General features: G+C 31.5%; 2 long non-coding RNA genes across 4 annotated transcripts in view; both read right to left on the minus strand.

Moving 5' to 3' along the window:
- LOC127702558 (uncharacterized) overlaps window positions 1-23,509 on the minus strand; it is a 116,901-nt gene that overhangs the window by 32,887 nt on the left and 60,505 nt on the right. The window lies entirely within an intron of this gene.
- Window positions 628-18,837, minus strand: LOC127702561 (uncharacterized). 3 transcript variants are annotated; one of them, XR_007982492.1, is made up of 6 exons: window positions 18,792-18,837; window positions 8,376-8,436; window positions 7,193-7,256; window positions 3,993-4,095; window positions 1,970-2,031; window positions 628-720 (listed from the first exon to the last, which is right to left on the minus strand). It is a non-coding gene; the product is annotated as an uncharacterized LOC127702561 (long non-coding RNA). The 3 variants fall into 3 exon arrangements; XR_007982493.1 differs by having other exon boundaries at window positions 7,193-7,268; XR_007982494.1 differs by lacking the exon at window positions 18,792-18,837 and adding an exon at window positions 18,683-18,770 and having other exon boundaries at window positions 7,193-7,268.

Consider the following 23,509-nt stretch of genomic DNA (forward strand, 5'->3'; position numbering starts at 1 on the left):
ATAAATTAAGAAAATTTGTCAAGAAAAGTTCAAATCGTTTTCTGTATAGCAACTAGTTTATAAGTTAGTTTTATTGTTTTTGTGGTTTAGATTTAAGAGTAGCGTACAATTAGGAATTTGTTATATCAGACTGTAAAATTGCTAATTAGTACGATATTTTTTTTTATTTAAAAAAGAAACATAGAAACTGTACACAACAGTGTGATCAGTTGTACAATGAATATCATGTATAAATGTGAATAAAATATTTCTATCCGAGAATATTCGTTTTTAGATTTTATAATATTGGTACAATTAAGTACATGCCACCATACATCCATTCTGTACTGTGATAGAACCTAAATTAAGCCGACCAGGAAATGTATCATTCAATTATTATAAGCTACACTATTTCTTTACAGCATAGTTTGTCTAGTCGTTTCAGGGGATCGACATAGTATAACAGGAGGTGGCACGATGTCGTTGAAGTACGGAAGAAAGTCACGTGAGAGAAGAAAATATATTTAATGTCCTCAAGTTGTAGATAAAACTTCTTTAGACTAAATTTTATACGAAGTCTATATAGCTTTTAATGTTATCATAATACATTCAATATCAAATCATTTCCATAATGATAACAACACATAATTGTCTTGGGAAAGCTATATAATGTTAACTGATTTTATTTATTGTTTTTGATAGATTTCAGATATGTTCCAGTATCACTTGGAGCTGAACATGCTGAAATAGAAATGTACAATAATTACCTTTTAGAAAAGAACAGTGTATTTGTTGGATTGTTTGAATGTATAATAGTTTTAAAATTTTAATTAATCTGCAAAAAAAAACTTGAACAATATTAGATTAATATTAAGAGAATCGTCCTTAATTGGTTCAAGTCTTTTTGCTTCTGGACAGAAAAATCAGAGATATGTATAGAGACTGTCATTTTCAAATAAAGGTGCAGTATTATCGGCTGCTACTTTTTTTATAGTAAAGCATCACTTTTCAGCAACTGTTCCTTCAAGATAACAAAATATTTACTCGTAATACATTTAATTTTCGTTGAAAAAAACATATTAATTTCTACATAATTATACTAATGAATTTTGAATTTGCATCCCTTTTTATAAAACCAATTCGATATTTTTTCTTTGCTATATATTGTTTTTACAATATAACTTTATCACTGGTCAAAGAATATGTAGGACAAAAGTTTAAATTATGGACTTTAGAAAAATGATCACTTTTCAAAATTATTGAATTTTAATGATGAATAAAGTTGGATCAATATTCATTAACAAAAAAGACTATGTTGGCTGTCATTGCCATTAAAGACATGTTATTATAAAGCATTTAACAAGAATGAAAATCTTTCAACTACTTAGTATTCAATGTTGGTTATGAATACCAGACATGCTTTAAAAGATCATAAACATCTTACTATAAGACATCTTGTGCCAATTTATATATTTTGTAAAGCTGTTGTTCATCCCCAAACATTGAAAACAAATCTTCAAATGAGACAATGCTTTCAGATTTTACAGTTCCAGTTTCGCTTATAGCAAGAAATGGAAAGTCGTTACGGTAGTATGGAAGGCAACATTTAGATTTCTGATATCTGACAGCTTTAACAAATTGCGAACAAAAGGAGCACAACTCTCAATCTTATAAACATTAAAACGGCGTGATCTTTAAATGCAAAGATTTTTAAAAGTGGCTTTAACATACCTTTTCCTGTTACATTTATACTAGAATAGAGTTATCACTCCCACTTATGATGTTAGTTCATACTGGCCAAATATTAAGTATTAAGTGTTTGCTGCTCGGATGCGTCTTTCCTGTTTATTATTTTGTTCAATATTAGTGTTGCCGTCTGTCATACTGAGTGTTTGATATTCTTTTGACACAGTTGGTTTGGTACCTTATATTAATCATTTCAACATACAGCACAATTCTTAAAACTTTATTCTATGCCATTCAAACTTACCTTTGTCTCATAGATGTTAAAACATACATGGGCATTCCCCACGGCAGGCAAGAAATTGACCACTGAAATAAGAATTAAAATATATCAGCAAATGATTTCTACGTGTCATAGACTTTTTTTAAAGGCATAGAACTCTGTTCTATACTTTAGCATACTATTTCGTTGAGATGCATTGAAATTGAATTTTTCTGGTCAAATCAAACATCGTTCACTCAGTAATTATATTAAACGTTATATTGCAACAGTAATACAAAAATCAATAACACATTTTTTTGGTTATTGGTAGTTTTATATAATTAACTGTGCTGTGTGTTCTGACGAATGCTTGCAGAATGATGTTTAAGAGTTTAGCAGTAAAAACTACACACAGTAGCTAGAAAATAATATAGTAAAAACATGGATATATATGTTCGGAACAAGAATGTGAAAAGTGCAACTGTGTTTCGGTATAAATAGTTTTTCATCGGCGTAATTTGAGTTGGACAGTTATTTTCTAATCCGACATGTTAAAAGGTAAAGCGGACTAGTTCCTTCATAAATAAAACAAAAAAGATTTGATATACTGATCGCCAGTCTTTAGAAAAAACGATTCTGAACAACACGAGTTTTCGGTTTTGTCTGATAAGAAAATTTATCAGTTGGTCATTCATTATAGCGACCAAAGGGAATTAACTCCAACTCAAACTGGATTAAAGGAACACGTGATATAACATTTAGGAAAACAGAAAAACGTTAACTAGGACTAGTATTTTATCGAACTATTAAACCAGTTTAGGTAACAGGTACACGACATCTAGCGGACATTCATGAAGTTTTGCAAGCAACCAGAGAATTTAAACTTCATATGAATGTCTATTAAATTAGCAGCAATGATGTCCCCCTTACTTTCCTTTTCTGCAATTTATTTAAATGTACAGGATATATGATTATTTATGCTAAAAGAAAACTAATATTGGTTACCCTCTACAAATGTTAAATTAATCGAACGGACATTTCAGTGACAATAACATACAATTAAAAAAATTGTTGGACAGATTTTCAATAGATATTGCGATATTTCAATACATTCTATGCACTTGTACTTCCATTTTACAGATATTTAATTTCTTATATCTCGGAGAGTATGATAACAGTATACAAGTTACATACACCTCTTCTGCTTATTATATCTGTTATTACAGATTGTAGACCTGTCATTTAATGTTGTCATTTTAATGTTATATTTAACATTGCCAAACAAGCGGGAGGTTTGGCTAGCCACAAAACCAGGTTCAACACACCATTTTTTTCTTAAAATGTCCTGTACCAAATCAGGAAAATAGCCATTGTTATATTATAGTTTGTTTTTGTGTGTGTTACATTTTAATGTTGTATTTCTGTTGTGTCGTAGTTCTCCTCTTATATTTGATGTGTTTCCCTCAGTTTTAGTTTGTAATCCGGATTTGTTTTTTTCTCAATCGATTTATGAATTTCGAACAGCGGTATACTACTGTTGCCTTTATTTATTACATAAGTTGATAAGCAGGTCATAAATTTACTCCTTCGGTACTGGCTAGAGAAGACGGATAATGTTTTTAAAGTTTGCAGTAATGAAATTCGGGAAATGATTAGAAATTACTAAATGTTTCTTCTTACACAAACTCTGATTCCGTTTCCGGGATTAGTTATACTTTTGGTCCTGTGTGTTGATATTAGCTCTTCAGAGTTTGATTTAAGATTTTTGAGTTCCGCATATTTTGGAATGTAATATCAACGATGAAGTGCGCTTCTGGTGCAGTTAAACTTGAACTGTTTTATATTATTCAGACAACATTGCTAAAGTATCCTGGATAATTATTGATCTCTAGCAACTATAAGCTGTTTATAAATGCATCAGTATATAGTACCGCTTCACGTGTTTTACAGCCTATCAATAACAGTTTGAGGGAGGAAAATTTCAATAAGATTTTAATTGTATGTAAATAATCTGTGAGTGGTCTTAAAACGAATATGACATGTTGTCCGTTTAGGGAAACATACTTACGCACATTCCAATCGACATTGATTACTGAAAGTCACACCAAATGTGGAACACACTGGATCAAAAATCGCAATACAAATACAAAATTGTTGAGAACACACAATATCTAAAAGTAAAATTATACTACATTAAAAATTTGAAGAAAAATAGACAGCGGTTTTAATTAATATTGGAGCATTTTACTAATTTGTATTTGGTTAGAAATTATTCAAATAGTAAGTATAAGCTACCAAGGTCTTTGTGTTTCGTCAATAAATAGATTCGTTTAATCATATCAGTCTGAAATGGGAAAAAAAGATAATTTCTTGAAACGTTGTAGCACGTAAAAGTCATGAGAATGAAATTAAATCGACAATAAGGAGATTGTCAGGTTAGACTTCTGAATATTTTGTTAATTTTAAGAAATCTCATACAAAAAAATATCGCAATCCGAAATGTTGGTTTTTCTCACATACCGTCCGGTTAACCGTGGATTTTAACCCCTCAAAATGTAATCTCAATCAAACAATATCATGAATACATATAATTTATATAATAATTTATATGTTAGGAGTCTTTTAAATATTTTCCTTTCCATAAAATCCCAATATCGGAAGTTTTTCTCCGCGACTCCTGTTAACCTACAACGGATTACATAGATAAAAATGCATATCAAACCAAGGCCTTTGATAATTCAGCTAATTAATATTGTTGATAACATATCAAATAATAAAACAAAATACAAATTTTATCCTTAACCTTGTCATGAATCGCAAATAAAAATGTTTTTTTTTTTTTCTTTTGTAAAGACGAAAGCGTTCTCCAAAAAGATATATGTAATTAATTGGGATTTTAAATGTCAGCTGATCTTTCTGAGCTGCAATGTAGTATAGTTGTGAATATAAGATTTATTATAAATAGTCGTATAATAGCTCTGATAAGTTGTATGATACTTATTACGGTTAAAGTTTTATAAAACTGTTTCTTTTCCGTTATATTTGGATTTTGAATTTGTCTTTTCTACTTCAATGGCTAAACTTTTTGTAGAACTAGTTTGATTAGTATTTGAATTTAAAATAGTTGTTTTAAAACTGTTTAACTGCACGGATATTTCGTTGGCACAATTACAGATACAAGAGAGACGAAAGATACCAGAGGGACATTCAAACTCATAAGTCGATAATAAACTGACAATGCCATGGTTACAAAAGACAAAGACCGACAGACAAACAATAGTACACAAAACACAACATAGAAAACTAAAGACTGAGCAAAACGAACCCCACCAAAAACTGGGGGTGATATCAGGTGCTTAGGTTCTATAGTCATATATAAAAATAAGAATTAGTAGATGTGGTTAAATGAGACAATTCTCCACCGGATAAAAATGATGTGGAATTCAACAAGTATATGTATAAAGGCCGCCTCAGAATGTCAAAGCAAAATAATTCAAATGGAAAAGAGACCGCCTGATTTATGTACAAAACAATGAACGAAAAATAAAATGACATACACCAACAAACGATAGCCACTGAATTACAGGCCCCGAAAGTAAGATAGGCTCATACATATGAAGTAAATTAAAATCAATATTAAATTCATTAAATAAAAACACACCACTATTGTCCCATTATATCCACTGAACTGTTTAAAAAAAGCATTGGCACACTAAAATAAACTTCAAAGAAGGAGTACGGATCCCATTGACGGCAAGTAGAAATAGCAAACGTAAGCTTTTAAGCAAATTCCAATTGTGAAAAAAAAAATTAGCAAATTCAAACTTTCTCATATAAGATTCGAAGACTTTTCGTAGATAGACTTTGCTAAAGAATAACTTGGAAACATACCGGTTTTTTTTACAAGTATTTTCAAGTTGGGTGAAAACAGGAGGAAGTTTAGCAAAATTTACCGATCACTTTTCGGATTAAGAAAACACATTGGTTGGGGAAATAGATACATAAAATATTGCAACAAGAGCTTGTTCTCCCAAAACTGGTTAAGAAGTCGATTGGTTTATATTAATAACATATTGGATCGTGAGGGAAAATTATCAGAAAGCTTTATTCTAGAAAAGTTAATTAATAAGTCAAACTGGATTGCAGAGTTTAAGGTGTTACAATCTTTCATCCCAAAAGAATGGCAGCACGTTTTAAAAAGAAACCTCCGTTAAGAGTAAAATCAATATATGTAAGGATAAATTGAGATTGCGAAATAAACAAATTGAAGCATAAGATATTAACAATAAAATGCTCTACAATATTTTAGTAGACCAAAAATATATACAAAGCCAATTATCTTCTAGTAAAATACAATTTTCAAAACAAGATATTAGCAAAACATATAGTTTCTGGATACAAAATATCAGATCATGGGTATTATTGTTTTAACTATTTTTTGACAGTTTTAGATTTTTTGTATTTATAAGTCCTACTATGTTTCGAAGCAAAAATTGACATTCTTAGATGTGTATGATGCTTTTAAAAGAACTACGAATTGTAATGAATGAAAACAACACCGTATCTTAAGATATAATTTTCATAAATTCAAAAAGATTGATATAATAGAAAAAATAATGTTTATATTTTATTATATTCTGAGTATTTTCCTTGATACTCAGAAAGCATTTCACAGAAATACTTCATTGGAACTTGGACAGTGAAGTGAAATTGTAATTTTTAGAATAAAGAATACTTATTTGTTGTTAAAAAAAAAAACATTTAAATGATATTGTTCAATTTTACACAACATATTGTTTTTAATTTAGGCACAAACCAATAATCTGCCGAAGTAAGTGTATAATAAATATCGAGGTGATCACATCAATTGCATAGTACCACATGTTTTGCTTAGCATATCATTTAATGTATTGGATTGAATAAGTGATAATTAATAAATATTTTTAATATTTTAAATGTTTTGCAATTTATGGTCAAAGCGCAATCAATATTATCCAAGACATATTTGTTACACTGATGCCAGTGATGTGATTTTCTCCGAAGATCTGTTGAATTCATAAGTGAAATCAATGAGTACGACGACTTATCATAATACAATTACAAAGAGGGGAAAGAACGATTAGACAGTTGAAAATAAAGACAAACTATTGTTTAAGTGACTGAAGGTGCATTGCTAAGACAATATCGTGTAATAAACTAGATCGAACAATTGTTAATTGTCTGCCGTTAAGCACTGAAATATTTGTGAAATTATTCATTAGTTATTACCTGTTATTATAATTAGAAGAAGCACCATCAACACCGTATACTTCATTGTGTCTTTTTGTGGTTGCTGAAATAAAAACTGTAGTTTTTTTCAGCATATGAATAAATTGTGCTTCCAGTCATCTTTTATCTAGTAATAGTAAATGTTAATGATGCATGTAGTGCTTGTTTTATAGGCACATTGTTAGACAATTGAAAATGTTTCGTTCATTTTTGTGTACATAAATTAGGCTGTTAATTTTCTCGTTTGAATTGTTTTACATTTGTCATTTCGGGGCCTATTATAGCTGACTATGCGGTATGGGCTTTGCTTGTTGTTGAAGGCCGTACAGGAGGGTACCTCCTAGAAGTTATCAAAATCCCCGTAGTCAGCACTTCTTTGTTGACATGAATTATCAAATGATATCGGATATGTTTCTTATGTCGTAACTACAATACATTTGTACCTTTCTCTTTTCACGAATGTGACCTACCGAATAAGACTATTTACCGGATTTGTAATAACATAAGCAACACGACGGGTGCCACATGTGGAGCAGAATCTGCTTACCCTTCCGGAGCACCTGAGATCACCCCCAGTTTTTGGTGGGGTACGTGTTGGTTAGTCTTTAGTTTTCTATGTTCTATTATTTGTCTGTTTGTCTTTTTATTTTTGGCCATGACAATGTCTGTTTGTTTTCGATCTATGAGTTTGACTGTTCCTCTGGTATCTTTCGTCCCTCTTTTATCATTTATATTATCATCTGTACAAATAAGTCATTTACAAAACTTAAACAATATAAAACATTGAATTGCTTCATATTTTTTCATGTCGGGGCCTTTTTATAGACAACTACACGGTATGGGTTTCGGTAAAATCTTATGGAATTTTTGTTCCTTTATGCATCACAAATTCGCGCTGTTTTTTTTTTTTTTTTTGCTTTCTTGATTTTAGCGTCATTATTTATTTGATTAGTCTTTTGTAACCAAAAAAGGCGTCTGATGTACAAAATAATCAGCGTAGTATCGTTGATGAATGTATATATATATTTTTAATGATTATACTTTACTTTACCTTCACAAACAAGTTAGTGTATGAACTCTTAAAAATTCCACCTCCAACGTGCTGTTGTGTGAGCTCAATTAGTATGCAACCAATTTGCTGTCATTAACTATCATAAGCTATCAAGCATACATACAGACTTACCTTCTACGATTCATTATGTAACATAACTTACTGCTCAACAATACAACACGTACAACATCACCTGATGTATATGATCATGTATAAATATAAAAACAATTGTATATTACATCAAGGAAAATGGATTGTCAAGGAAAAAGTTCAATCTATTGGTTAAAATGAAAGAATAAATTTTTTTTTTAAATTTAAAAAAAAATCGGAAGTGTTAATGATTCAAGGTTATGTACTTTTATACAGTTCTTCATAGCATGTTAAACTTTTACGGCTTCGTAAATTTTATTTACAATTGAAAAAAATAAGCGAATTTGAAGGTTCGAATAAAGTAAATATCACCGGTAGAGCAAATCAAAATTCATCTGAAATAATAAATGTAATAATAATAATAATAATGAAAACAATGATAAAACAAAAAAATAATAAATTGAATAAATAACTGAATTCCAAAGGTGTCCGTATGGAAGATATGCATTTCACATTATGCACGAAGTATATGTTGTTATATATTTGTATACTTTGTAAAAGACCAATTTTCCTCACGTATCATCCTGAACTGATATACTATAATGTCATTTATGTGCCTCGATATAGTGTGGCTATCCACCGATTTCGAGTTTAATTTAAAGTTCGGGTTACTGTTCCAGTTAAATTTGGAATAGTCTTCGAGTTCGAGTTAAAACTTAAGCATAAGTAGAATTAAAATTCGAGTTAGAATTGAATATCAAATAGAACTTTGAGTTCGAATCCCATTTAAAGATCCAGTTACAATTCAACTGCAACTTTGAATTTGAGTCACATTTTGAGGTAGATTACAAACTAAACTTCGAATTTGATTCTCATTCAGATTAAGGGTTAATTAAAATTTCTATCGCGGAATCAGACCTTTTACTCTGGCTTTCGGAAAAGGGAAAAGGTACACTAAGCAAAAACAATCTAACATAATATGATTATCCTCTGACCAATGGTTCCTTCCGCTATTTTTTCAAACTGATGTGCATACAAATAGTAAAGTTAAATCTATTCCAGTATTACAAAAGAGAGGTGAAAGATATCTAAGTGATATTCAAACTCATAAGTCGATAACGAACTGACGATACCATGGCAAAAAAGGAAAAACAGCAAAAAAATACATACAATGTAAAATAACAAAAACCCGAACTCCAAGGAAAATTCAAAACGGAAAGTCCCTAATCAAATGGCAAAATCAAAAGCTCAAACACATCAAATGAATGAATATACAATGTTATAGTTTACAAAACACAACTCGGAAATCTTAATAAAAATTAGGAGAAGTGGTATGATTTCAAATGAGACAACTATTCACCAGAGTTCAATTAATTGCAACCATATGGCCTTCAACATATCGTATAGTCGGCTATAAAAGGCCGCTACACAAAAATGTGAAACAGTTAAAGGATAATTTATAACCAACAAAAATATATGAAAAACAAATATGAAAGACAAGAAACAATGCCAACCTCTGAACTACAGGCTCCTGACTTGGGAAAGACACATTAGCAGTTTGATGGGGTTAAACATATTTGTGAGCGCTCAACCATCTCCGAACCTGTGTCAGTGGCGTAACAGCACAACATAAGAACAAATCAGTTGCAATTTGCCTAGCTCAACAGATCGGTACGACTGAGCAATACAAACCCCGCCAAATACAACAGATGATCTCCGGTGCTCTGGAAGGGTATGCAGATCCTGTTTCACGTGTGGCGCGGGTCATGTTGTTCTTGTAAGTACAAATTCGGGGATAAGTCTAATTCGGTAGGTCACATTCGAGAAAAAGAGAAATGGATGATGTTTACAATAATTGGAACACATCCGTCGCCATCTGTGAAACAGATATTCCAAATAATTGTTTTTTCAAGACATTGCGAGATTTATATAAAAAAAATAGAAGATTGATATTCGTTTATGTTCAAATAATTATTCTCGTTAAAAAAAATCGGAGAATTCTTAGTTCTTAGAATTGGTGCTTTTTAACTTTAGTGTGATTTGATTGAAAGTGTCTCATTTATTGTGATAATCCGTCGTCGTTGGTGGCGTCGGCAATATTTAGGTTAAGCCTATGAAGAAAAAAAACGATAACGTCGGAATTAACCATCCATGTCCAGTGCACAATGTTAAAACACTATTGTCGACATCGCGATATTTACAATGTTAACACGATATCGTGTCAACATCGTTTACATTGTATGAAGTCTTATATATTGTTCACAGCGTTGACATCGTTAACATCGCGATGTATTCAATTTTGTAAAGATATCGTGTTTACGTCGTTTACATTGCGATTTCAACAATGTTAACACTATATATTGTCAACATCGTTTACATTGTAACAACTCTTACATACTGTTTACATCGTTGTCATCGTTAACATCGCGATGCATACAATTTATTATCAATATCGTGTTTACATCGTTTGCATTGTAGTGTCTACGATATGGTGTCAACATTATTTATAATGTTTGGAATGTAATAAAATGTTTACATCGTTTACATCGATATATTACAATTTTTTAACGATATATTATGGATTACAAATGTGTCAATTTTTGTAATTGGATAACAACACGGAGATGTCAGTATATATTCAGGAAACTGCCGGGGTATATACTACATTTTTTACCCCAATTGGAACATCAACAACGTCATCATAGCAAACGTTACTATGTGACGTAGTCTTAAGCTATACAGAACACTTAAAGAATGTAAGAGGCTCTCAAGAGGGAAAATTGACTTGTATCCATCAATAGTATGTTTTTAATTTAAAACCACGCTTTTTACACTTTCAATGCTTGCTTAATGTCATAAAGTGCTATAATTACAAATTATTGAATATATGATAGAATTATTTTCACAGCAAATTATAAAATCCTTCACATACGCGGAAAATATCAGGTTGATTTTACAGTTTTTGTTGTTGTTAAAAAAATTACAAACGGCATACGTGAAATCTACAAACTTTATTGAAAATATTAATGAAGAAAAAAATATTTGAGAAGAAGGAAAACTTGTATTTAAAAGAATTACACAGCATATTAAGAAATAATAAACATGTACTGAATATATATTATATACTCCGTGGTGAATGTTTAACAAATACCTGATATTGGTAAAAAAAAATATGCAGGGATAATCAGTAATCTATGTGTAATTCGGGTTTCGGACAGGGTATATAATGTGACATTACCGGCTTAGGGTTTATACGTTATGAACGATGAAAACAGAAAGGTATAGACTTTATATACAAAATAAACACGATGTTGACACAATATTGTCAACATCACGATGCATACGATGTGAACGATGTAAACATAAAGGTATGGACTTTGTTTACAATATAAACATGACATAAAATTAAGAATGGAAATGGGGAATGTGTCAAAGAGACAACAACCCGAAGGCCACCAATGGGTCTTCAATGCAGCGAGAAACTCCTGCACCCGGAGGCGTCCTTCAGCTGCCCCCTAAACAAATATGTATACTACATTGTTGTAGTTCAGTGATAATGGACGCCATACTAAACTCCAAATTATACACAGGAAACTAAACTTAAAAATGATACAAGACTAACAAAGGCCAGAAGCTCCTGACTTGGGACAGGCGCAAAAATGAGGCGGGGTTAAACATGTTTTTTGAGATCTCAACCCTCCCCCTATACCTCTAGCCAATGTAGAAAAAAAAAACAAACGCACAACAGTACGCACAGTAAAACTCAGTATAAGAGGAGTCCGAGTCTGATGTCAGAATAGGAAACAAAAGAAAATAAACAAAATGACAATAATACATTAATAACAACAGACTACTAGCAGTTACTGACATGCCAGCTCCAGACCTCAATTAAACTGATTGAAAGATTATGTCTTCATCATATGAATATCAGGCACAATCCCTCCTGTTAGGGGTTTAGTATTATACCGTCATAACATATATGAGCAGAACATAACCCGTGTCATGCCAACATTGACACGATATTGTTAACATTGCGATGTATACGATGTGAACGATGTAAACAGAAAGGTACAGACTCTATATACAACATAAACACGATGCTGACACAATATGATTAACATTGCGATGTATACGATGTGAACGATGTAAACACAAAGGTATACCCTTGTTACACAACATTAATACGATATTGACGATGTGAACGATGAAAACACGATGTTGTCAACATCACGAAGTATACGATGTGAACGATGTAAACAGAAAGGTATAGACTCTATATACAACATAAACACGATGTTGACACGATATTGTCAACATCACGATGTATACGATGTGAACGATGTAAACACGAAGGTATAGACTTGGTACACAACATTAATACGATGTTGACGATGTGAACACGATATTGTCAACTTCGCGATGTATATGATGAGAACGATGTAAACACAAATGTACATAACATATATATAGATGGGATACAATGTTAACACAATAATGACACGATATTGCGGTGTTGACAATATCGACAAAACATCGTGTACTGGACATACTTCAAACCAAAATTCTGAAAATATGTTTGTCTTCTTCATTTTTTAGTATTCTACTAATAAATGTCAGAAGTCAAGGGCCTGTATTTCAGTGGTTGTCATTTGTTGCTGTATATTAAACCTGATTTTCGCTTATTGTTTTGTACATGAATTAGGCAGTTATTTTTTCGTCTGTTTTACATTTTTTATTTCAGGGACTTTTATAGCTTACTATGCGGTGAGGGTTTAACTCATTATTGAAGGCCGTACATCATTTGGTATCTAAGTTGTGAGATGTCTTGTTGGCAATCATATATACATATGCATACCCCATCATCTTATTTTTATATAAGTTTTTTGGCAGTAAACATCTACCAAATTAAGCTTATTTAATATGATAAATTTGTAAATCTTCATGGAATGTTAACTTATCTTCAAGATCATGAAAAAGCATCTAAAGAAAAATTTGGATTTTTGTATAATGATAAATGGACTTTTTACAGTCAACATTTATTCTACAATTTTACACTGACAGCTTCAATCACAATCAAGACACGGAGTTCTGCGAAACCCTTTACAAGTGTTTCACTATAATACTGCTTCTATTTGAGAGCTATGGATAAAAAGCAGGCGGACCACATGGTGAGGAGATATGACCCTTATGTCCGAAATATTGTTATTTTTAGTAATTGTTTTCTCATTTTTTTTTTCTTGCCGTTTCCTCATAATGTACGCATGACCCTTTTTTTGTTACCAAATAACTCTGAAGAGTACCTCTATGTATAGCTACACTCATCCGAGAAAAATTAAAGATAAAAACGACATGAACATCGGTTTAAAAATATAATTAGTGTTTTCTAAATGTTCACGTGTTTTACCTCATCAAGTAATGTAATATCCACATCAAAGAACGACAGAACCACAACAAATACGGGAACGAAATGGTACAAGAGTTAAATAATTCGAATATAGTTTTTGTGAGTTGGCAGATAGCATTTTTAACTAATATGAAAATTGGCGGAAGATCATTTTCTGATTTAACATGAAATATATTTGTAAACAAATAATACATTATATTTTTCTTGAGATATAAATATGACTTAACATCCATTGTTGTTTTTGTTTGTGGTTTGGACGTTAAACAGCCATTAATCACGGAATCGTTTTTGTTGTTCAGGTTTTACAGTTATGCAGCCATCAAATCAATCACTCTTTTTTGTTGTTTTGTTTACAATTGTTTTTTTTAGAAATTACAAACAATAAATCAGAACAGAAATCTAATTCTCAAATGGTATATTTGCTTAACATAGAAATTTAATGGTGATAGATATTACATTTTGATTTATTCGTTCATTATCTATTAGTCAAGGGAAGCGGTGACAAACAGTTCAAGGTCATTGATAGCAACTTCTAAGATTGATGCACTGGTGTACGCTCCTCCCGTTTGTTACAGTGACAAGTGGTCAACGCCATGATTGGATATAGTGCTATAACAAAACAACCATTTAATCAATGCACTCCAAATAAAATAAGAAAAGTTAACTAACTCGAAGATCTAAGGAAACAGTCTAATTTTTGTTTCAACATTAATATGAAAATTCAAAATTTCCAATTCATAATTTCTGTAATGCATTTAAAAGGCATACAACGATTTCGTTTTGTGTTTTTTGTGGTATGTCATCAAATGTTTGCAAACATGAACAACGTATAATAGACGTTTGAAGAACTTTACGTTGTGCTAACTGCTTGTATTGTCTATCAATGAAGATCATGAATAGTCCAGTAGATGTCTCTCTATCGCGTTGTTGTTGAATTCCTGCCATTAATTAACAATTGTACAGTATTTTTTTGTTGTTTGGATATAAAGATTTAACTTATTATTAACACTTTCGTGGGCTCACATGAAATATCATCAGTATGTTAATATTTTGTTGATTAACGGTTTATATGATTTTGAAATACTCAAAACAATTAAGTTTTTCTACCACTTAAGGTGAAGATTGCCTTAACCGTACTTGGCATCACCTTTCAGAAATCTTAGTTATTAAGACTCTTCAACTTTGTAGTTGCCTCATTGCCAATCATACCACATCTCCTAATGTTATATTCATATAGAAGTAGCTTCTTTAAAATAAGTTTGGAGGCTAGTGTAAGGATACTAAGGGTTCAAAAACGATTTTAAAATTGAAAGACATTTGCTCATAAAGAAATATAAAAAACAGAAGAAATACATGTATATGTTCTTGTTTGCGATTAATGGGCATTTCTAATTTCTCGTTTTTTTTTTATATAGATTAGACCATTGGTTTTCCTGTTTGAATTGTTTTACACTAGTCATTTTGGGGCCCTTTATAGCTTGCTGTTCGGTGTGAGCCAAGGCTCCGTGTTGAAGAATGTACTTTGAACTATAATTGTTTACTTTTTACACATTGTGACTTGGTTCGAGAGTTGCCTAATTGGAACTTATACCACATCTCCTTATTTCTATTTAAATAATTCCTGAAAACAGTGGTTGTCTCATTTATTTCTTATACTGATGTTTCACTGTCGAAATATTATAAAGAATAACACGGATTTGACCAAATTCTGAAGGGTGTAATGACTTGAATTATTAAATGTTTGGAAGTTTCGACAACATTTTCTTACACTATGTCTTTAAAGGTCAATTGCCGAAAATTTGGTTATCAACAATTTCCTGATCTAATCAGAACGGTATCAAATAACGCTTTAATTTTAATTAGATTGGGTTTTCAATGACCCCTTTAGTACTTGATTATCCTTCCATCTAACCAAAGAGCCACTAATGAATCTTTTTTTTAACGCAAAGCGCTTCTGGGGTAACTAGTTATAAGCTTTGTATTTTAATGATGTTTTACAGAGATCAAAAGCCAGAAACTGTAAACATAGAAATGATCACCAATACAATATGTAAAAGATGTACATCAATACAAATATTTCTAAAACCACCAGTTGACTCTTTCTAGAAATTATTGACCTCAAATAGTGATTTGTTTAATTAATTTTACAATTAAAATTGAGAATGGAAATGGAGAATGTGTCAAAGAGACAACAACCAAACCAAGGAGTAAAAAAAAAAAACAGCCGATGGCCACCAATGTGTCTTCAACACACCGAGAAAATCCCGCACCCGGAGGCGGACTTCAGCTGGCCCCTAAACAAAAATGTGTACTAGTTCATTGAAAATGGACGTCATACTAAACTCCAAAACATATAAATGAACTAAAATTAAAAATAATACAAGACTTACAAAGGTCAGAGGCTCCTGGATTGGGACAGGCGCAAAAATGCGGTGGGGTTAGACATGTTTTGTGAGATCTCAACGCTCCCCTATACCTCTAGCCAATGTAGATTAAACAAACACACAACAATACGCACAGTAAAACTCAGTTTAAAAGAGGTCCGAGTCCGAATTGTTTACATATCATCCTTCATATTATGATATATTGGATACAACAATAAACAGTAAAACATTTTATCTGTACAAGATTTACAAAAATGGAAATATATCTGAAACCATCAATTGACTCACACAAATTGGGATTTATGTTAAAGCCTCTTAGCTGCGAAATAGCAAAATTTATGACTTATACAAGATTTTAGAAAATGCTTATTAGACAAAAAAACTTTAATTGACTCTATATTCGACGGTTTATTTCTAAATGACTATTCTTGACAAAAATCAACGTTCTCCCAATTCGTTAAAATTCGTTTCACTATTCATTTACTCTGAAAAATACTTCATTGATGGTGTTTTGTTTTGTCAATTATCTTGATAAGTATAATAGATAGACAAACGATGTGAACAGCAACAAGAACAAGTAGGCAAGAACTTTAAATAAATGCTATTCACAAAACTAGTGGATCAATCATAGTTTGCCCTGTCGCATCATCTAAGTTCACTCCAAGTTTTCGTGTATTGTGATTCAGGACGTATTTATAAAATTTTATTTCATACATGTTTCTTAGTGTTACTTTTTTTTGGAAATTGAATTGAACACTTTATAAATTTGATTCGTCGGAGGCGATTTTTGTGGTAAACATTTATCAGGTATTTTTTTAAATTGTCGTATGTTTTCTTTGTATCATTTCAAAATCTCATTTTCGGTTGTTGATATTCTATATGTACCAATTGTTTATGACTGTGGTAATGTCCAATGGTTAAACAAATAACCAAATCCACCAAACTGCTATTGCAGGAAAGCTTTTTACCGACGTTGATGTATCAAATAGTTTGAGAACAACAATGGGTGCCACTCGCAACAAAATGAATGTTATCACTTTATAACTTTTTAGTTGTCAGTGTGGTGATTTACGGAATTTTATTTGCTCTTTCAAATATTTATCAGAAATTTAGCCAATCAGTTATATCTTGAATTTAACGATTGCAAAGCTTTATTTGTAAAATGCCTAGTTGGCTGAGTGGTTGAACGAAGTAATTGTTCAAATGATAATGCTGGAAACGCAAATATGATCATTTGAAATTTTGGAGCTTAATTAAAGACATTAAAGAAAGTATATGTCATTTGTAGTGTTAACCCTGTAAATCCCTTGGTTGGCAAATATAAGTTTCAATGACAATCATACCAAATCTTCTTATATGTATATATAAGATAAAAATATAGTGACTAAATGATATGTATTCCTAACCCATAATGGCTAATGAAGAAGTCTGATCTGTAAGATATGTCATTTAGTAGAAATGCAACTATATGTCATGTTTTATGTTGTAACCCTGGATTAAACATACGAAGCATGGCATTATCCGACAAACAAATATATCTTTATATAGCCTAGCTGATCTAGTTGTTTAGTACGTTGTAAACCGTAAAAGTGGATGTCAAGATGTTATAAGAAGATCAGTTTATATCACGGAGAGCGAGTCCAAAAATTTGCTGTAAAAAAATTGCATATATCTAGAATTGTTAGACTGAATTTCAGATGAAGTTCATATACTTGATGATGTAAACCTGTATGTCCCATGGTTATCCAATGGAGAATGCATGTCGTAGAGTTGTCACACAGACCTTCATATATACATGTTCAGCAACTATGACATATGGTTTAAATAAGTTGAAAATCTAATCTAACTCAATAAAAAATTCCCCAAATATTAGCCAAAACGAAATTATAACGTAAAATGTTTTTTTTTTCTTACATTTTATGTTCTCCCATGTATTTGTATTGTGGTCCTGTCATGTGATGTTGTCGTTTTGGTGTTGTGTTTGACGTTGCCATAAAAGCGGGAGGTTTGGCATGCGACAAAACCAGATTTAACCCACCATATTTTTTTTTGCTTGATAGTTAGATTATTGCATGTAGTGCTAGCAATGATTTCCTTATAACAAGTTTATGAATTAAGATATTGGTTAAAACAAATATACATATGGACCAATTCAAGTTCACGTTCTAGGGTGCGCTCGACTTTAATGACTCAGCACGAGTTTTGGGGGAATGTAAAGGTTGTTCGGAACTTTCTGTAAACTATAACCGCTAGCACATCATAGACAAGCAAGTGAGTAATCTATGTTTAAAATTATTTAACAAAAATCTTTGTATCAGAGTTTGCGGATTTTCTGCAAAAATCTTGGCTTTATTTGCCACAAAAACTCCATTTTCCATTAAATGCAATAAAACAGTAAATACTATTGCTTTGAACGAAGTTTCCCTGTGGTATATGTACACATTGGCACATCACTTTTACTCATTATCTTTGCTGTTTGGATATTATTGCACTTTGACACTTTCGTAATACACTTTGCTACAGAAGGGGGCATAAACCTCAACAACTATATTTTACTTTACCTTCACAACACGTATTACTAGGTGTATGAGCTCTCATAAGTTCTTTTCGTGTGCTATGGATTTGCCGTCATTAACTGCTTGTAACTATCAATCCTAGATAAAGACTTACCTTCAACGATTCACGATCTAACGAACTGTTCAACAAAACAACATCACTTAATATATATAAATTTATGAATATGAAAATACGAAAAAGTAAGATGATAAATCAAGGAAACCATATTGTCAAGCAAAAATGTCTATCTTTTAGTTAATAAAAAAGTTAAAAATAAGAAACATGTCATGATTTCAAGGTGGGATTTTATCAAGAATTCGTAGAAATTAGCATATTTAACTTGTTTACGATACCAGTAATTGTCAATGTTTGCTTTTAACAATAAACTGATAATTGGGTTTTAAGCTTCGGCTTTAGGGAAGATATGCCAGAGACAAATTAATAATAATATTAAAAACAAAATTAATAATAACAATCATAGTATTATACATAATAATAATAATTAAAATGATAATAGTTATGATTATAATACTTACAATAGTAATCATTATGAAATAGCTAATCGGAGAATTCAAATAAAGAAAACATTTAAACGAGTGACCGAACACCACCTTCATCCACGAATACACGTAGTGCATGAGTTCATCGTCAGAGTTGTTCGATCACGAATACTGTTCTGTTATTTGTTCTTTTTATTACATTGACCGTGGGATTTTTCATGGAAATAAAGTAGACAAACCAACGAACATTATCATTGTCAAAGCTTTTTCAATTCATTTCGATGCAGGTCATCGACAATATGTTGACAGCAGCCATAGTTGTATGACGTCAGAGGATTTATTTGAAATCTGAAATTATCGCTTTTTGTTTAATTGTTAAATAACGGTATTTCATTGCGATCAATGTAATAATAATCAATAAATAAATAGATAAACAAATAAGTGAAGCACAGCCAGGGACTGGTATGACTGAACTCTATACATAATGCCATGATGACTCCGGTTTTTAAATAGAGCTATTGAATGTTTCTATTTAACATTTTTTACTCAATTGAATGAATCGATTTCCGAAACTTACTCATGACGCTTAATTGAACGCAGCTTGAGACTTGTTCTTCAATGCTGAATGCCTTTTTTTTTAAATCAAATTGAAATAGCTGCACAAATTCGGATATCAAGCAGCAATTTTCACATTGATACAAACCAATCTTTACTACTTTTTTATCGAGGTCAACATAAACCTTTATTTCGCTAGTTGACATGTTTTTTTATGGCAAGTTTTAAAGTGAATGCAGATGATTATATAGTTTGTTGTGCGCTTCCGAAACTATACAATTCTTGTTTTAATATTGATACTTACGTTGTACTCACCTTGACAGATCAAGTGCTTTATTGTATGTTTTACTAGCATAAGTAAAACGACGGGTGCAACATGTGGAGCAGGATATGCGTACCCTTCCGGAGCACCTAAGATCACCCCCAGTTTTTGATGGGGTTCGTGTTTATCAGTCCTTAGTGTTCTATATTGTGTTTTGTGTACTGTTGTTTTTTTTCTTTAGCCAAATTGAAAACGAAGGAATGATTTCAATTCTCCAATTGGAATTCTTGTTTCAATAGCTTCCTTGTGAGAAAAGTTGGTTCTTATGGGAATGCCGATTGTTTGTTGAAAAACACGTCCTCAAAACGTAAAAAATATGTTGTCAATTAAAAAATAAAGCATCTTGATAATGTCAGTTTCAGAGAATTTTATGTTTGAAACAGAGTGATTTTTTTTTTACAAAATACGATTTATTCCTCCCTAAGACAAGAAACTTGTGACTACGTAAGACATTCTTTTTTAAGAAACAAAGCATGCCCAACTCTTTTAATTTGTCTTTTAGTTTGAAATGGGGAATACTTGTGTAAAGTGTAGAAAAGTCAAATATTCTAATATTATTGCAAGATGAAAGAGATTTAGATTGTATGTACTCTAAAAGATCTTTGAATTTGTTTAGTGTCCACATCTGACTCACGCCACCTCTAGAATTGGTAGTTTCACAATAACTTTGAAGCCCGGCTTTTATTGCTGATAAAAAAGATGATAATAATTTAGAAAGGAGTATCGTGGAGCACTTTGAAGAACCACAATATAGCGTTGTTTGTAAGGACACTTATGTAGTTCAGGTATCCAATACAGTGAAGTAGATCCAGTTCTTCATATTTGGTTGAAATCTGCCTTTTCGTCGATTTGCCTTTTTAGCAAAATGTTTGCCTTTTGTATTCGATGTGTGGTTATAAAAGCAAGTATAGACACATATACTGAATTCCAAGGGTTACCCTTGTGTCTTATACCTCTTTCCCATTCTTAAATCGATTACATTTAAATGTAGAAAATGGTTAAAGAGCCTAAAGAAGATATCTAATAAAAAGAATAACTTTCACGCGTTTTATTTCAAGTTAAAACATTGTTGTGATGTCATTCTATTGTTGTACCCGTTCTTTATTTTACTGATTGGACTATCATTTACCTGTAAGAAACCATTATGTTACCTTTAACTGTCCAATATTTTTAAGAATAACCCTCCACTTTCTTAAAAATATTGGACAGCTGAAGGTAGCATAATTGATTCTTACAGGTAAATGATAGTTAAAGAACTGAAAAAAATCAAATAATTCCCACATTTCTTTTTTCATGTGAAGAAGAAAGGACAATTTCACAAAAACATTTAATGAAAGTCAACTTCCAATACAATAATTGTTTCACTCATCAAGACGGTTTTTTTTTCAAATTGATTTTAATACTTATTTCACAGCCATTTTCTCATGTTTTAGGTTGTCTCCTTTAGCACAAATTTGGTTAATAATGCTCGTTGTAAGTTTTGGTTTCTTTTTCCTCGTCCGTCTCTTAATATACAAATCGACCTCTGGTGTTACTCTCATTCTTTCTAACATCATTTTCAGCTGCAATTAAAATGAAAAAAAATTAAATAAGGCTTCTAACGCTTGATAGATCATGCCACAATACAAGGACCACAAGTAAAATAATTGTATTATCATAATCAAGAGAAAATCGTTCATCTGAATTAGATATTTTACCAAGTGTTGATGTGCAAGCCACATATTGTTCCTTGGACAAAACAGCTAATCGAGAATTTGATTAACAACCTAAACCTCACTCTGTGTACAAAGTGCAAATCGAGAACTTGCTTCATGAACTAGGGGACTACAATAGTTTTTTTTTAATTTTCAGGTGTTTATTTGCAAGATTTTTTTTTTAATCTGATATTATTGCCTGTGTAGGAATATAAGGCAAAACTTCGCTTATCAACGACGATGAATATGGGAAGCAGAATAAAGGAACATGTTTCCGCAGGTTATCTGTTAAACAAATCAATCAAGCGTCCGATTCGCAATTGGTTCGTATTGATCGTTTTTTTAAACCGATGTACTCTCTTGAAATTAAACAAACGTAGGTGCTAGATTTAATCATATTTTTGTTAAATAAGTTTAAAGCAGTTTGCGATTGTGTTATATAAATTTTAACGTAAAACCCTTTCCTGCATTGAATTGATTGAAAAAGGGGGATTAATAAAAGTATTTGTACTATATATAACATCAAAATACGAATTACATTTGTTTCTTTCCAATGTACTATCGAAACAGTTTCAGACACTTCACTTTAGTTTAGATCTGAGAACAAAATATAATTGAATGCAATAATTATACATTAAGCATGTTAAGCACAGAAACAAATATGTGTACACCTACAATGCTTTGTTTTGAAAGAAAAAAAGAAAGTGTTATTTGCAAAGGAAAATCGAGAGCCAAAATTATGTTTCGGTAACATGAAATAAAACCAAAAGAGATATCAATACGCAAATAAACGAAAAAGACCGACACGACCTTGCAGAAAAAAACAGAAAAAAGGGGGATATTCAGGTGGTACCGTTCGGGTAAACAATAAGCGTCTCTAGCAAGACAACCGCCGAGTCGAGATAAATTGTAATGAACGGGGAAGGAAAGAGGGAGCATGGGTCATACTGTCATAAGGGAAAATTGTGAATATATATATTTTTTCATGTATAGTAGGTGAACAGGTCTGGTCGATTAATTGATCTCCTAGGGGATGATTTTCAAAAAAGGGTTCCAACCATATGTCCCCATTCAAAAGCATTGGTCGTCAAAAAAAGGGGGGTTCCAATATATATATAAAACTTGCTATTACTAGCTGCTAGTACTATATCCTCTTCGTTGCACTATATATCTGAATACACATTTGATTTTATCCAAAGTTTGAAAAAACACAATCACAAATTACGACATCACTTTCTCCGATTTTTGCATATCGTCTTTATCCTTTTTGAGACACCAAACGCATGTGAAGATATTCACAGAGAATATATAAAGTAGTCCTAGCGCACGCAAAAAGCATGATACACATACACTGTGTTTTCAAGTACATGTAACAATACATGTTGTTTACCCTCAACTGTTCCTTGTTTTTTCTATTGTTTAATTTGAGCTACTGTTTACAGGGGCCAACATGTAGGATAATGTAAATAAAGTTTATCCACAAAACAATTTACACACTTGAAAATAAATCTTAACAAATGTTTGTATTTGTTAGCTTTTTTCACCTTTTTTGTCATGTTAAACAATGTTTTAAGTAAGATATAAGCATCTAACAGTCCATTCTGTAAACTATTGGACATAATGGACTGTTATCGGCGTATATCCTTTACTTTAAACTTTGTTGTGACGTCATTCTATTGTTGTAGCCGTTTTTTATTTCAGTGATTGAACTAACATTTACATGTAAGAAACCATTATAATACCTTTCACTGTTCAATATTA

This window comes from Mytilus californianus, unplaced genomic scaffold (assembly GCF_021869535.1).
Source record: "Mytilus californianus isolate M0D057914Y unplaced genomic scaffold, xbMytCali1.0.p SCAF_5, whole genome shotgun sequence".
In the NCBI taxonomy this organism is placed as follows: domain Eukaryota; kingdom Metazoa; phylum Mollusca; class Bivalvia; order Mytilida; family Mytilidae; genus Mytilus; species Mytilus californianus.